At 38.2% G+C, this 17,149-nt stretch overlaps 1 protein-coding gene and 1 pseudogene across 6 annotated transcripts in view; both read left to right on the top strand.

Moving 5' to 3' along the window:
• Positions 1 to 17,149, top strand: part of DCX (doublecortin) — a 231,038-nt gene that overhangs the window by 119,740 nt on the left and 94,149 nt on the right. The gene's annotated exons all lie outside the window — the stretch shown is intronic.
• Positions 11,115 to 11,588, top strand: LOC109392090 (60S ribosomal protein L26-like; annotated as a pseudogene).

Here is a 17,149-nt window from a genome sequence, read left to right as displayed (position 1 = left end):
AGGACCTCTGTTCTGGAAAATAGTTGCAAAGACTATTGTACCCATTTATCTATCTTATAACTCATCCTGTTTTCTTACCACCTATTATACTGACACTTTTGTAAAAATGTGAAGAAGTCTGTGCACTTTTCTTCTTCAGTGTTGCCCTTGTGATGAATTGTCATGTCTGCGAGAAGTAGGAGTCCTCCAAAGGCCTGTCTGAATAGCTTTGTGGACTGAAACATGATGCAGAAGAGACAATAGGATATAGTGGAAGTGGCCCTAGATCAGGAGTCCAAACCCAAGTTCTCATCTCTGTTTTCCTCTGTATAGACATTTGATCTTACAAATCACCTTACATTAGCTGAACTTCAGTTTTCTCATGTGCAAAATAGAACTACTTATTTGCCTACATAGTAATTGTACAAGTACGGTTCAGATGAGACAATGGGATGAAAGTAGCATGAAACATGTAAAAGTGTTTATAAATGCAAATTATTATGATTATGATTATTATTAATTGCAGTTTACACCTCTTCGATTATTCTTGCCCAAATGTCATAGTGTCCACTGGAGAGATGTCATATTCAAGGCTAGCAAATTTATTTCTCTTGCCTGCAGTGACAGACCTACTTTCCAGGCCTTCCTCTTCAGATCTACTTTCTACTTTCTACCTTATTCTACCCTGTTCTGTGACCTGGGAGGCTGACCCATATTAACAGGCTCCCTTGTCTTCTGGATTCTAGTTGTGTTTGGCCAATGGGAAACACTGGCAGGGAGAAAAGTGAGGTTAGGTTATTTATTCCCTGGTAGCCTGCCTGAGAATTTGCTGGGTATCCCTTGACTAAAGGTCACAGCTTCTATCAGGGAGCTCTCTTCATGTAATGTTCATGCTCTCTCCTCTCTCTGAGTTCTGGTAACTGCTACCTACTCTCTCTTTCAGGCCTAAGGGTGGTAATGAACCCCACTATTACTAGTCCTGGGATACTTCAGTATCCCCTGTGGTTTCTTTATACCCTGCCCATATTTTTTTAATCAATTTCCTTTATCAAATTATATACAATTTATTTGCTGAACGTGCCATGTGTTCCTCAGTGGGACCATGACTGATATACCCACCAAATCTATTTATTTTCTTCTCCCCTGAACTTTTCTTTTTGTAGTAAAATATACAGTTATAAGTAAGGGGATATTATATAAGGAAATGCAGTAGATATATGGCCATTAGTATTCTGTCCAGCCATGTTGAGAATTAGCTCCTAAGTCACCACCTCAGAACATCTATAATCAAGCTGTATGTTCCTTACCAATTGGGTAGTCCATGCTCTTGGTCCTATCACCAGTTAACCATTGAGGGACATTTAGAGGCCATGGATCTCATGCCTACTCTCTTCCACAAAGTTCATATCCTTGCTAAATCCCAGCAACCTGGGAGACAACTCTCTGATGCACACTCCAGTGTCTGGTTTGCTGTAAATCAGTTTGCACCCCTTTGCTTCCCTTGGACTCAGTTTGTAGAGAATGAGCTTACATCCTTTTGCTTCCCTTGGACTAGAGTTTCAGGAAGCCTGGGAAGGGGGGTACAGTTAAGCCTCTGGGATTCCATGACAGCTGCCAGCATTCTGGCTCTTGTGTCTCTGCTCATTAACCATGTCCAACCTGGAATGTTTCACAGATTGTTAGAGCTAGAATAAACCTCAGAAATTAACTTGTCCAGAGGTTCTTAGTTTAGGAGCTACAGAGGAGCTTCAGGGAAATCCACAATCCCCTTAAACTATATGGAAAATTAGCTATCAATGTGAACATATGTATTTTTCTGTGGGAAAAATAGCTTTCACCAAATACTCAAAAGTGTTTGTGGCACAAAAAAGAAATAGACCTCAAAATGCTCTAGACCAGCATCTCTTACCTTATTGCAGAGGAAACTGAGGCCCAGAGAGAAAGCAACTTATCCAAGATTCTGCAGTAAATCAATGACAGAGTTTAATGGAGAATCTAGGTAGACATTAATTTCCTTTTTAAAACAAACTTTTCCTCCCTCTACTGAAATCCAAAGCCACACTTCCACTATACTTTGTGCATAGCAGACACCAGCTAACTGTTAAATGCAATTGATAACTGCAGTGAGCTCTATAAGCACACTCTCTTATTTTAATTGACCCTGCTAAAGAGAATTTGGAGTTGTGTGAGGCTCAGGGCCAACCTTAGAGCTTAGTGGTGCCAAGGGATCAGGCAGAGTTTTTCCACCCCAGTTCTCTCTGATGAATGGAGTTCTGTCTCTTCCCCATCTTTCTGAGCCAACTTATCCCTAGGGCCCTGTGGAGAGGCAGGTGTCGGTCCTGGGCATGGACTCAGCAGCTCAACTCCAGCGCCTCTGCAGCTGTTCTCATCCTTGTGAGGCCCCCAGTGGAAGCTGACACAGAGACTTGGAAAATGGTAAAGAAAACCTAAGGAAAAAACACCCTAGAGCCTTGAGGGATTGCCAGACTTCCAAGGGAGCTGGCACTGCCTGGCTCAGGTTATTAAATCACAACTAGCTCCTGGTAATATAAGGTAGAATGTCTTACTTCTTCTCATCTCCCCTTCTATGCTCCTCTTTCCCAGGCCACAGGTATTTTCATACTACCCAGAGTCCCCTGTTTAGGTAATAAGTGCCTTTGTTGTGTAACTTAGGTACCCAATATTTCAGAGTGAAAGAAACAGTCTTTACTTCTAGTATTTGCTCTATAACAAACTAGCAACATGATCTCGTTCAAGTCACTTAACCTTGATGGGGTTTCATGCTTTATACATTAAAAATGGGGCTAACAAACTAAATGAGGTAATGAAGGTGAGATTACTTGACAAATGCAAAACAACAAAAGCTATGAAGGATCATTATGACCTTTCACCATTCAGAGATAAATTATTTTAAACATTGAAAAGAATAACCGTGAGGGCAAACAACCCAGCTGAGATCTAGCTGCCCAGATTTCGGTCTGAGTTCTCTGGGGAAGATTCCAGAATGGAGTGGGAAGGAGAGTCGCATTAGCTGTAAATTTAAGAAAATCAGTGGAAGAAATCACTTGAGAGAATCATGATCTATTCATGGAGTTTCACATGGTACTTTGTATCCCAGTGACCTATGAGAAGAGCTTCTAAGGACCAGTCATTCTTCACCAGGCAAGGAAGAAGAGAGACCCAATCAGGTCTAGTATTGTAGGATCAGATGGAGTCAGCCTCAATATAACTTGCCATAGGAATAAGTAGACTAGCTTCCAGAAGGGCAGAAAATTCCCAGAATGTGACACAAGATAATGGGGACAGAATATCAATCCCTCTCTTCACAATCAGCCCATCAACCCTGTTTGCTAAGGCCCTTAGGATGGGTCACATACTAAAGCTAAGCACCTTGAGGCAAGAAGAAGGAAATCGGACACATAGTCAGAGCCTTCAAGAATTGATGGATGCAAGAGGGAGAAAGGACAAAACCCATAGGGCAACTAAGTTGCTTAAAGAAATGGCCTTTGTGGGGGAAGGGATTGACACTGTACTGTTTTTATTCAAATAATTAGAAAACAAGTATATACAGAATTTAGTACACAAGTCAATATTTATCTCATAGATTTCTTTAACATATGATACAGAAGACAGTGATCACTAGTGGTTGAAATAGCCTTATTATACTGTAATATCCTTAATTATGAAACTAAGATTTAATTATTATGGTTCTTAGACTTTTTACTTTTGCTATTACTCATGATAATAATATTTTTTAAATATTTTACTTTTTACACTTGAACTTAGTGGGGATAAAATGGTGAACAAGACAGATGAAGGCTTTGCTCTCTTGGCGCTTATATCGATGGGGTGGTGGTTCTGCTTTAGATTGGATGATAAGGAAGTCCTCTCTGAATACATGACATTTGACTTCTGCTTCTGTAATATGGAAGACTAAGTATTTTAAAACATCTTCCTGCTACAATATAAATGCTAGGTAAATTCTTAAAAAAATTACAGTTTTCTTTTTTAGCAGCTTTTTTGATGTATAGTTCACATACCATATAATTCACCCACTTAAATAGTATAATTCAATAGTTTTGGTATATGAAATTATTAATATTTTTAATTGTGGTAAAATATATATAACAAAATTTGTCATTTTATATGTGTAATTCAGTGGCATTAATTACATTTACAATGTTGTTTAACCACCACTACTACCTAGTTCAAGAATTTTTTTCTTCACCTTACACAGAAACTTTGCAGCCATTAAACAATAACTCCCCAATCCCTTTTTCCCTAGCTTCTGGTAACCTCTAGTCTACTTTGTCTCAATGATATTTTCTATTCTAGATATTTCATATTAGTGCAATCATACAATATTGGTCCTCTCATGTCTAGATTATTTTACTTAGCATAATGTTTTCGAGGTCCAGGATGCATGTATCAGAACTGCTTTCCTTTATGGTTGAGTTGTATGAATACAATGAATACATGAACACAATGTGACTCCATTGTATGAATACATCACATTTTGTTTATCCATTCATTTGTTGATAGATACTTGGATTGTTTCTATCTTTTGGCTATTGTGAATAATGTTGTAATGAACATTACATATAAGTATCAATTTGAGTCACTGTTTTCAATTATTTTGTTTATATATCTAGAAGTAGAATTGTTGGGTATTATGGTGTGATACTGTGATAATAAGAAATACAGTCCTTTACCACATAATGACATTTCAGTCAATGACAGACCATGCAATGATGGTCTCATAGCTTATAATGGAGCTGAAAAATTCCTATCACTTAATCATGTTGCAGCCTTTGTAACATCATAATGCAATGCATTACTCATGTGTCTGAGGTGATGCTATTGGAAACAAGCCTTCTACACTGCTAGTCATATAAAAGTAAAGCACATGCAATTATGTACAGTACAAAATACTTGATAATAATAATAAATGACTATGTTACTGGTTTATGTATTTATTATACTATATGTTTTATCATAATTTTATCGTGAACTCTTGGTCTATCTATATATATCTATATCTATATCTATATATCTATATCTATATCTATACACGTTTGCTGTGAAACAGTATGCCACCTTATTCCAGCAGCAGCTTCATACATCTTGTGCTTACTGTATCTCTTGATTGCATCATTTTCTCTTGTGCTTGATTTAATCTCATGTTGTTTCTTTCATCATGGCTCCTAAGCATACAAAATCCACTGCTAATGTTGCCAGTAAGAGGCCAATCAAGTGATTTACCTGTAAACAAAATTAAAAGTGACTAAGGACTATGAAGGTAGAAAATCAAGAGATGGTTATGGCTCACCAGTTAGACATGTTCCATTCCACCATAGTCATGATCTTGAAGAACAAGAACAAAATGACGGAACCTGTTAAAGGATTTGCTTCACTGAAGGCAATGAGACTAACAAAAGTTTGAGAAGGTCCTATGTCAGACATGGTGAAACTTTTAGTAACCTGTATTGAAGACCAGACACTGAAGTGTAACCCTCTCAGCACCATAATGATAATGACCAAAGCAAAAACTTTGTTTGAGTTGTTGAAAGAAAAAGCTGGACCTGACTGTAATGTTGAATTGAATGCTAGCTCTGGATGGTTTAAATAATTCAAGAGCTGTTATTCATTACATAATGTGAAAGTAAGTGTTGAGTTTGTGGGTACTGATGTGAAGGCAGCTGAAAAAATTTTGGAAACTCTAGATATGCTGATTATGGAGGAAAATTACTTGCCAGGGCAAATATTCAATATGAATAAAACATCCCTTCCTGGAAACGTACGCCGAAAGGGCATTCATCCATAGGGAAGCCTAGTCAATGCCTGGTTTCACAGCTTTTAAGGACAAGATAACCATCATGCTTTGCTTAGGGGCAATGTTACAAGCTACAAATTGAAACCCTTTTTCATCTGGTACTGTGAGAACCCCAGGGCCTTCAAACATATCAATAAACACACACTGCCAATGTACTACAGGAACAATAAAAAGTAATTAATGACCCAGCTCCTCTTTCAAGATGCCCTCCTGAATTGCTATGCCAGCGAAATGGAGAAGTACCGTTTGTATAACATACTTTTAGATATTTTGTTTATTGTTTATAATGTTCCCAGACATCCTCCTTATATTGGTCATCTCCATCCTAATATCAAAGTGATGTTTTCCTCTCCAAACATCACTTCTTTGACCCAGCCAATTGAACAAGGTGTTATAAAAGCTTTTAAGATCTGCTATCAGAGGAAGACTTCTGCCCAGGCTATTGCTGCAACCGAAGCAGACACTGCGAAGATACTGATGTGATTCTGGGAGGATTACAACATCTATGATTGCATCAAGAACCTTGTTTGGGCTTGGGGTGATGTCACTGCAAAGAGTGCATGAATGGCATTTGAAAGAAGACACTCAAGAGGTTCATCTGTGACTTCAAATGATTTGCCAAGGATGAGAAGGTTGCAAAAATCAACAAAGCTGTGGATGAGAGTTTAAACTGGGTTTAAACTGGGCGTGGATGAGGATGACATGGTAACTCCTAGAAGTGGTTCCTAAGGAATTGACTAATGAGTTTTTGGAACTGGAACAAGATTGCATAGCTGAAGAAGAGGCAAGAGAAAAAGAAACTCTGGAGAAGAAACAAAAGAAAATTTACAGTGAAGTGTTTAACAGAAGCCTTTGCAGACGTCAACAATCTTCTTGAAAGGTTTGAAAACATGGGATCCAACATCAAAAAAGTTTTTATTAATATAGAGGAATGTGCATGGTAAATTATCTGCTTACAAGCAAATCTATGATGAAAAAAAGGAAACAAACCAAGAAACTAACCATGGACATGTTTCTGAGGAGTGACGCCTCTTCACGAAGAGCCTCAGGCAAATCCTTTAGTAGGTATTCCAGAAGAAGGCATTGTTATCATAAGAGATGGCAGCTCTAGGTGTGTTATTGCCTCTGAAGACCTTCCAGTGAGACAAGATGTGGAGATGGCAAAGTGATATTGATGATCCTGACACTGTTTAGGCCTAGGCTAATGTGTGTGTTCGTATCTTAGTTTTTCACAAAAATGTTTAAACAGATAAAAAAAACCTTAAAAAATATAAAAATCCTTGTAGAATAAAAATATAAAGAATGGAAATATGGGCCAGCTGAGTGGCTCGTTGGTTAAGAGTTGGCTAGGGAACACAAGCTGTGAGCAGCAGGGCCGCCGGTTTGGATCCCACATGGGGCAGTGAAGCTGCGCCCTCTACAGATAACATGGTGAACAACAGCTCAACCTGGACCAGGGCTGCCATGAGTCGCCGGTGATGGCATAGGCTGCAGTGGGGCTGCCGTGAGCTACCGTTAGTGGCCGGCAGCCAGTGTGAGCAGCCATGAGCCACAGGGAGTGGCTGTCCAATGGCTGGCGACCAACTGCCTCAGCTGGGAAGAGCGCAATGATCACAATACCAACATGGGCCAGTGAAGCGATGACCTCCACAACTAGACTGAAGAACAAAAGGACAGCAACTTGTCTGTTCCCCTTCCCTGATTTCCCAATGCTGTTCCCTCTCCCAATTCCCCAATAAAATCTTTAAAAAAAAGAATGGAAATATTTTTTGTATGGCTCTATTACATGTGTTTTAAGTTAAGTAATATTAGAAAATAATAAAAAAGTTAAAAAACTAAAAGTTTATAGAGTAAAAACTTACAATAAGGTAAGGTTAATTTATTATTGAAGAAAGGAAAATATTTTTAATAAATTTAGTGTAGCCTAAGTGCACAGTATTCACAAAGTCTACAGTGGTGTACAGTAATGTCCTAGGCCTTCACATGTACTCACCACTCACTCACTGACTCACCCACAGCAACTTCCAGTCCAGAAAGCTCCATTCATGGTAAGTGCCAAATACAGGTGTACCATTTTTTTATCTTTAATACCATATTTTTATTGTATCTTTTCTATGTTTAGATATGTTTATATACAAAACTACTTACCATTCTTTTACAATTACTTACAGTCTCCAGTACAGTAATATGTTGTACAGGTTTGCAGCCTAGGAGCAGTAAGTTATATCATATACTTTAGGTTTGTTGTAGGCTATACTATCTAGTGTTGTATACATGCACAGCTACAAAATTGCCTAAAGATGCATTTCTCAGAACATGTTCACATGACTGTATTAAGATATGGTATGGATAAATTAGACATTGGTTGTATTTAAGATGGTGGAATAGGTAAACACTGCCTGCTGCCTCCCGTGACCACATTCAAATTACAAGTAAATTATAAAACAATCAACCTTGAGAACTGTCTGAAGACTAGTTGAACAGAACCTCTATAACTAAGGATATAAAGAAGAGTTTATGTCAATACTGGTAGAGGGACAGGGATGTGAAACAGGCTGATCTCATACCCATGGGATGAAACCCAGATGTCCTCTTAAAGGGCTAGCATGCAGACTCACTCACTCACAAGCATGAACCCTGAGCTCCAGTGGAGGGGTGGCAGCTCGAGAGGCACCAGAAACATACAGGGAAAGACTGAGTTATGTGGCCTCAGCCTAAGGGACAAGGGGTCAGTCACCATTTTCCCTGTGTGGAGGCCACCTCACGAGTAGCCAACATGTGGGCACTATCTTTCCTGTGCTGAACCTTCTCCCTCATAGCCAAACCTGAGACCATATTGGCCTTGGTGTACTATGGTCATTTTATAAAGTGTCCACAGACTCAGCACTGGCACAGAAACTGAATCTGCATTAACCTTGTGAATACTACATACCCAACTGTGGTGACTCCCTGGGACCCTGTCCCACCCAGTTCATGAGGCCTCGCTAGGAGCATTTTCAGTGCCTGGACAGCCAGCCTTGACCTGCACACTGCAGGAGTCTCTTCTGGCAGCAGAAGACCCACAGCAGCTGTGCGACCACCTGGCTCACACTACAGGATTTCTTGAAAAGCTCTTGGAGACGTGAGGGTCAAGGTGAGTGGCAGCTGGCCTTGGTGTTCTCTGGGCATTTTGCATAGTGACCACAGTCATGGCACTGGCCCAAGAATTTCATGTGTATTAACCTTGTGAACACCACTTGCATCACCCTAGTGATTCCCTGAGATGCCATCCTGCTAAACTCGCACAGTACCACCGGAGGCACTATCAGAACGAAGACAACCAGCCCAGGCCTGTGCACCTAAAGAGGCTCTTTCAGGGTCTGAGCCATACGGGAAGCCAGTAAGTGACAATTGGTCTAAGTGTGCCCTGAGCCTTTTGCTAAGTTGCCCCAGGTTCGATACTGGTGACAGATGGCCTCAGTTCACAGCATAGCCACAACCACATGCCACCACAGGTCTAGCAAAAGCATCAACCAACTGTATACAGCTTTGTAGATCCTTCCAGGTAGCCCATGGCCAGTCACATGCAAGGCTGAAATCGGCGATGTGGGAGTTACTCCCAAGAGGTACCAGAAACAACACACCCAGAGGCAAGCTGCAGACTACACCAGTGTACTATGTGGTTAGTACCATAAGTGGGACACACAAAGAATGGTCTCAATGTGTACAAGAGCCCACTGGGGCAAGTCACCCTCTGAGGGGTCAGCCCCCACACAGCAGCTCATATGCTGTGGTCATAAACAATACTCACAGCCAGTCAGCCTGAGAGTCAGTCCCTCCCACTGATGTGCCAAAAACAATCAAAGCTCAACTACAACAGGAGGGCACATCCAACTTACACAAGGGACACTCTTGGAGCACACGGCACAGGGGATCAGGGAGACTGTTCACTGGACGACACAGGACACCTACTACATAAAGCTATCTGGCAAAGACAGAATCATAGGCGATCTACTTACTACATAGAAATGAACACAGACAAACAGACAAAATGAGGAAACAAAGAAACATGTCTCAAACAAGAGAACAAAAGAATACTCTACAAAAAGAATAGATGAAATGGAGGCAACCTACCTACCTGAGACAGAGATCAAAACACTGGTTATAATAATGCTTAAGAAATTTAGTGAGAAATTCAACAAAAAGATAGTAAGCACAAAGGACATAAAACCATAAAGAGCCAGTCAGGAAAAAGAATACAATTACTGGGGCCGGCCGAGTGGCTCAGTTGGTTAAGAGCAAAAGCTCTGAGCAACAGGGTCGCTGGTTCGATTCCCAAGTGGGCCAGTAAGCTGCTCCCGAGGTGAGCTGCCACTGAGCTGGTGGGAGTATGTGCTCTTAGCAGCAAGGTTGCCAGTTCAACTCCTGCATGGGATGGTGGACTATGCCCCCCTGCAACTAGATTGAAAGTGGAAGCTGGACTTGGAGCTAAGCTTGTGCTCTTCACAACTAAGATTGAAGAACAGCAACTTGATTGGTGCTGATGCGTCCTGGAAAAACACAATGTTCCCCTTCCCCAATCTCCCAACACCGTTTCCCTCCCCAATTCCCCAACAAAATCTTTTTAAAAAAAGAGAATACAATAACTGAAATGAAGAATACACTAAAAGAAATCAACAGGAGATTAAGAGAAGCAGAGGATTGAATCAGTGATTTTGAGAACAAAGTAGCAGAAAACACCCTATCATAACAACATAAAGAAGAAAAGAATTTAAAACAATAGTCAGGTGACATCTGAAATAACAACAAGCATAATAACATACATATCATAAGAGTACCAGAAAGACAAGAGAGAGAGCAAGGGATGGAGAACATATTTGAATTAATAATGACTAAAACTTCCCTAACCTGGCAAAGGAAATAGACACACAAGGCCAGGAAGTGAACAGAGTTCCAAACAAGATGAATGCAAAGTGGCCCACAGCAAGACACATCATAATAAAAATGTCAAAACTGTAAGACAAAGAGAGAAATCTAAAAAGCAGCAAGAGAAGACAACTAGTTACCTAGAAGGGAGCTCGCATAAGACTATCAGCTGATTTCTCAACAGAAACTTTGCAGGCCGGGTGGAAATAGCAGGAAATATTTAAAGTGATGAAAAACAGGGGTCTACAACAAAGACTACTCTATCCAGCAAGACTATCATTTAAAATTGAAGGAAAGATAAAGTGCTTCACAGACATGAAAAAGCTAAAGGAATTCATTATCACCAAACCAGTATTACAAGAATTGTTGGTCTCTTCCCTTTTGCGGCCATTGCTGAAGCAGCTTCCGCCAAAATGAAGTTCAACCCCTTTGTGACTTCTGACTGGAGCAGGAACCGTAAAAGACATTTCAATGCACCTTCCCACGTTCGCAGGAAGATTATGTCTTCTCCTCTTTCCAAAGAGCTGAGACAGAAGTACAATGTTCAATCCATGACCATCTGAAAGGATGATGGAAGTTCACGTTGTCCGAGGACACTACAAAGGGCAGCAAATTGGCAAAGTAGTCCAGGTTTACAGGAAGAAATACGTCATCTACATTGAATGAGTGCAGCGGGAAAAGGCTAACCGCACAACAATTCATGTGGGCATTCACCCCAGCAAGGTGGTTATTGCTAGACTAAAGCTGGACAAAGGCCGCAAAAAGATCCTTGAACGGAAAGCCAAGTCTCGCCAAGTAGGAAAGGAAAAGGGCAAATATAAGGAAGAAACAATTGAGAAGATGCAGGAATAAAGTAATTTTATATACAACAGTTTTCATTAAAAACTGTTAAAATGAAAAAAAAAGAATTGTTAAAGGGTCTTTAAGAAGAACAAGGGAAAAACAAAACAAACCAAAAAAGGTACAAAATATGAATAATAAAATGACAGTAACTGTGTACTTATCAACAATCTCTTTAAATGTAAATGGATTAAATGCTCCAATCCAAAGACATAGGGTAGGTGAATGGATAAGAAAACAAAACCCATACATAGGCTGTCTACAAGAGACCCACCTGAGATCAAAAGACAGACATAGACTAAAAGTGAAAGGATGGAAAAAGATATTTCATGCAAATAGAAACACATACATCTGGGAAGCTGGAGTAACAATACTTATGTTAGACAAAATAGATTTTAAAATAAAGACTATGATATATAGATGATGTATTACAGAGTTGTATACCAGAAACCTATGTAATTTTACTAACAATTGCCACCCCAATAAACTTTAATTTAAAAAATGAAGACTATAGTAAGAGACAAAGAAAGACATTACATAATGATAAAAGGATCAATCCATCAAGAGGATATACACCTTGTAAACATTTATGCACCCAACATAGGATCAACTAAATATAGAAAACAAATATTGACCAACATAAAGGGAGAGATTGACAGTAACACAGTCAGAGTAGGGGACTTTAACACCCCGTTGATACCAATGGACAGATCTTCCAGACTGAAAATCAACGAGGAAACAGTCGTCTTAAGTGACACATGAGACCAGGTGAATTTAAAGAATATTTTAAGAGCATGTCACCCAAAGCTGCACAATATACATTTTTTTCAAGTGTTCATGGAACATTTTCTAAGATAGAACACATGTTAGGCCACAAAACAAGTCTCAATAAATTTAAGAAGCTTGAAATCATATCAAGTGTCTTTTCTGACCATAATAGCATTAAACTAGGAATCAATTATAAGGAAATAATACTGAAATATGGTGATGGAAGGAGAACTGACTCTGGGTGGTAAACACACAATGCAATATACAGATGATGTATTACAGAATTGTACACATGAAACTTATATAACTTTACTAACAATTGTCACCCCAATAAACTTTCATTTTTAAAAAAAAAACCTAAAACTCTCACAAACATATGGAGGTCACATAACATGTTACTAAACAACGTATGGGTAAATAGTGAAATCAAGGACGATACCTTATGACAAATGAAAATGAAAATGCAGCAACCCAAAATCTATAGGACACAGTGAAAGCAATTCTCAGAGGAAATTTGTAATAATTCAGACCTACCTCAGGAAACAAGGGAAATCTCAAAAAACCAATCTAACCTTATACTTAAATGAACTAGGAAAAAACAGCAAACAAATCCCAAAGTGAGTACAAGGAATGAAATAATAAAGATCAGAATGGAAATAAATGAAATACAATACAAAATATCAACAACTAACAGCTGGTTCTTTGATAAGATAAAATTCATAAGCCTTTCACCAAACTAATCAAGAAAAAGAGACAAGAGCCAAATAAATTTAAAGAAAAATAAATTACAGTGCAGAAGTGACAATGGACACCACAGACATACAAAAAAATTAAGAAAATACAATTATATGGTAACAAATAGAACAATCTGGAAGAAATAGATAAGTTCCTAGAAGTGTACAATCTTCCAAAGCTGAATTAAGAAGAAACAGAAAATCTATACTGACTGATTACTACTGATGAAATCAAATTAGTAATCAATTAGCTCCCAACAAATGGAAGTATTGGACCAGATGTCTCCACAGGTGAACTTCACCAAACATTCAAAGAAGAATTAACACCTATTCTCAAAGTATTCTAAAAAATTCAAGACGAGGGAAGGCTACCAAGCTCATACTACAAGGCCACCATTATCTTCATGCCAAAACCGGGCAAACACATTACAAAAAAAAGTATAGGCTGACATCCGTGATGAACATAGATGTAAAAATCCTCAATAAAATATTAGCAAACAGAATTTAGCAATACATTGAAAAGATCATACACCATGATCAAATGGGCATTATTTCTGGGATGCAAGCTTGGTTCAATATCCACAAATCAATTAACATATTACATCACATATAAAATCATATGATTATATTAATAGATGCAGAATAAAACATTTGACAAAATCCAGCATCCATTTCTGATAACAACTCTTAGCAAAGTGGGAACAGAGGTTACATATTTCAACATAATTAAAACCATATGTGACAAATGCACAGCTAATATCATACTCAATGGGAAAAAGCTAAAAGCATTCACCTTAAGTTCAGGAACAAGACAAGCCCACTTTCACCCCTTTTGTTCAACATAGTACTGGAAGTTCTAGCCACAGCAATTAGAGAAGAAAAAGAAATAAAAGGCAAACAAATCGGAAAGGAAGCAGTAAACTGTCACTATTTGCAGAAGACATGGTACTACATAGAGAGAACTCTGAAAATTCCACCAAAAAGAAAAGCACTATAGGAATGGATAAATGAATTTAGTAAAATATCAGGATACAAAATTAATATTCAGAAATCAATTACATTTTTATACAGCAATAACAAACTATCAGAAAGACAAATTAAGAAAAGAATCCCATTTACAATTGCATCAAAATAATGGAATAAAATTAACCAAAGTGTTAAAACACCTATACTTGGAAAATTATGTCATTGAAGAGAGAAATTTAAAAAGATGCAAATAAATGGAAGCATATATTATGCTCATGGATAGGAAAAATTAATACAGTTAAAATGACTATACTATACAAAGCAATCTATAGATTCAGTACAATCCCTCCCAAAATACCATTGACAGTTTTCATAGAAGTAGAGCAAATAACCCTAAAATTTATATGGAACCATAAAAGACCCCAAGTAGCCATGAGAATTTTGAGAAAGAAGAATAAAGTTGGAGGTAACATGCTACCTGATATCAAACTATACTACAAGGCCATAGTAATAAAAACAGCATGGTATGGGCATAGAAACAGACACATAGGTCAATGGAACAGAAAATAGAGCCCAGAATTAATCCCATGCATATACAGTAATTTAATCTATGACAAATGAGGCAAGAACATAGAGTGGGGAAAAGATAGTCTATTCAATAAATGATGCTGGGAAAACTGGACAGATACATGAAAAAAACTGAAACTGGACTACCTTATTACACCATATACAAAAATAAACTCAAAATGGATAAAATACTTAAATGTAAGAAACAAAACCGTAAAACTCCTAGAAGACTACATAGGCAGTAAATTCTCTGACATTGTCCTTAGTGGTATTTTTTCTGGTCTATATCCTCAGAAGAGAAACAAGAAAAAAAATGGGACTACATCAAACTAAAATGTTTTTGCACAGCAAAGGAAGCCATTGATAAAATGGAAAGACAGCCTACTAAATGAGAAGATACTTGCCATTGATATATCTGATAAGAGCTTAATATTCAAAATGTATAAAGAACTCATACAACTCAACACCAAAAACCCTCAAATAATCCAATTTTAAAAAGTGCAGAGGAGCTGAATAGGCACTTCTCCAAAGAGGACATACATATGGCCAATAGACACATGCAAAGATACTCAAAAGTCTCTAATCATTAAGAAATGCAAATTAAAACCACAGTGAGATATCACCTCACACCTGTCAGAATGGTTAATATCAATATACCAACAAACAAGTGTTGGTGAGGATGTGAAGAAAAGGGAACCTTTGTGCACTATCAATGGGGTTGCAAATTGGAGCAGCCACTGTGGAAAACAGCATGGAATTTCCTGAAAACATGAAAAATAGAACTAGCTTATGACCCAGCAATTCCACTCCTAGAGATTTGCCCAACAAAATCCAAAACACTAATCCTAAAAGATACAGTCACCACCGTGTTCACCAAAGCACTATTTACAATAGCCAAGATATGTAAGCAAACTAAATGCCCAAAAATAGATAAATGGAATAATACTCTGCCATAAAAAAGAATGAAATTTTACCATTTTCATCAACTTTAATGGAGCTGGAGGGTATTATGCTAAGTTAAATAAGTCAGCCTGAGAAAGACAAATACCAGATGGTCTCACTTACATGTGGAATATAAACAAAATAAATGAACAAACAAAACAGAACAGACTCATAGATACAGAGCACAAACTGATGGTTACTAGATGTGAGCAGGGTTTGTGTAGCTGGGTGAAAAACGTTAAGGTATTAAGAAATACAAATTGTTAGTTAAAAAACAGTCATGGGGATGTAAAGTGCTGAATTAGGAATATAGTAAAAAATATTGTAAAATCTATGTATGGTGTCAGGTGGGTACTAGAGTTACCAGGGGCGTCACTTCATAAATTATGTCAATGTCTAACCACTACACTGTACACCTGAAACTAATACAAAATCATTTTGAATGTCAACTATAATTTTAAAAAAACCCGTCACTGGATATAATGTATAGCATAGGGAATATAGTCAGTAATATTGTAATAACTATGTACAGTGTCAGGTGGGTAATAGATTTATTGGGGTTATCACTTTGTAAAGTATATAAATGTCTAATCACTATGTTGTTTTGTACACCTGAAACTAATATAATATTGTATGTATGTCAATGGCAATTAAAAATAATTTAAAAAATACAAATAAAGCAGACATTGATGGCGTTAAAACAAAAGTTTTAATACAGCAATACTAAAGGCTAGGAGGGCCAATGAGTATCTCACTGCCCCCACCCCCAACATTAAAGAACTGTAAACAAGTCTGTTCTATCTACCCCAATTTCAAGAAATTTAACCTTTGTTTTATAGCCAGTCAGTCACAAGTGCAGGCAACAACCTGGATTTGCAACTGGCATCTGAAATAGGGTGGGGGCAGTCTTGTAGGCCTGAATTCTTTACTTTGTGAAATCTGATGGTATCTCTGGATAGGTCGTGTCAGAATTGAGTTGAATTGTTGGACACCCTGCTGGTGTCAGATTGTTGCTTATTGAAGGTGTGCAGAACCACCACCACCCCATCCCCACATGTTGAAATTGGGTCCAGGGACACAATTATATAGTAATTCTATTTTTACTTTTTTGAGGACTCTGCAACAATCATTTTGAAATGCTTTTCTAAGCTTGCAGAAAGGAAAGGCAAGAAACACAGCAGCAGGTAGTATGTAAAGGCTTGGACTTCCCTGGAAGCAAAACCCCCTAACTAGAGCCCAGAGTTTTGTATATTAACAGAAATGCAGAGGATCCAAAATCCTTAAAAAGTGAGGGATATAAAGCTGCAACTTTCACATCAAGCCAGGACCCTTAAAAGGGGATACACCAGAAAGCTACCTGCAAACTTGTTTGTACCTGGTTATGACTCCAAGTGGGAAATAAAATAAACAAGAGCACCACTTTTACAGCTGCTGTGGCTGCTGCTACCACAAGCATTCCCTTGAGAGTTTGCAACCCAAGCCTTGCTCTAATATAAGGTCTGGAGTTCAAGTTTATACTACTCATTTAACAGAGGAAACCATAGCTGAGTAAAGGTAGCACCACATTATTAGTGCACCCTGATATCTGGCAGAAGCAAATTCACATCTTTTTTCA

This window comes from Hipposideros armiger, unplaced genomic scaffold (assembly GCF_001890085.2).
Source record: "Hipposideros armiger isolate ML-2016 unplaced genomic scaffold, ASM189008v1 scaffold_314, whole genome shotgun sequence".
Lineage (NCBI taxonomy): Eukaryota > Metazoa > Chordata > Mammalia > Chiroptera > Hipposideridae > Hipposideros > Hipposideros armiger.
The sequence above is the reverse complement of the archived record's forward strand: the minus strand, read 5'-3'. Positions and strand labels throughout refer to the sequence as shown.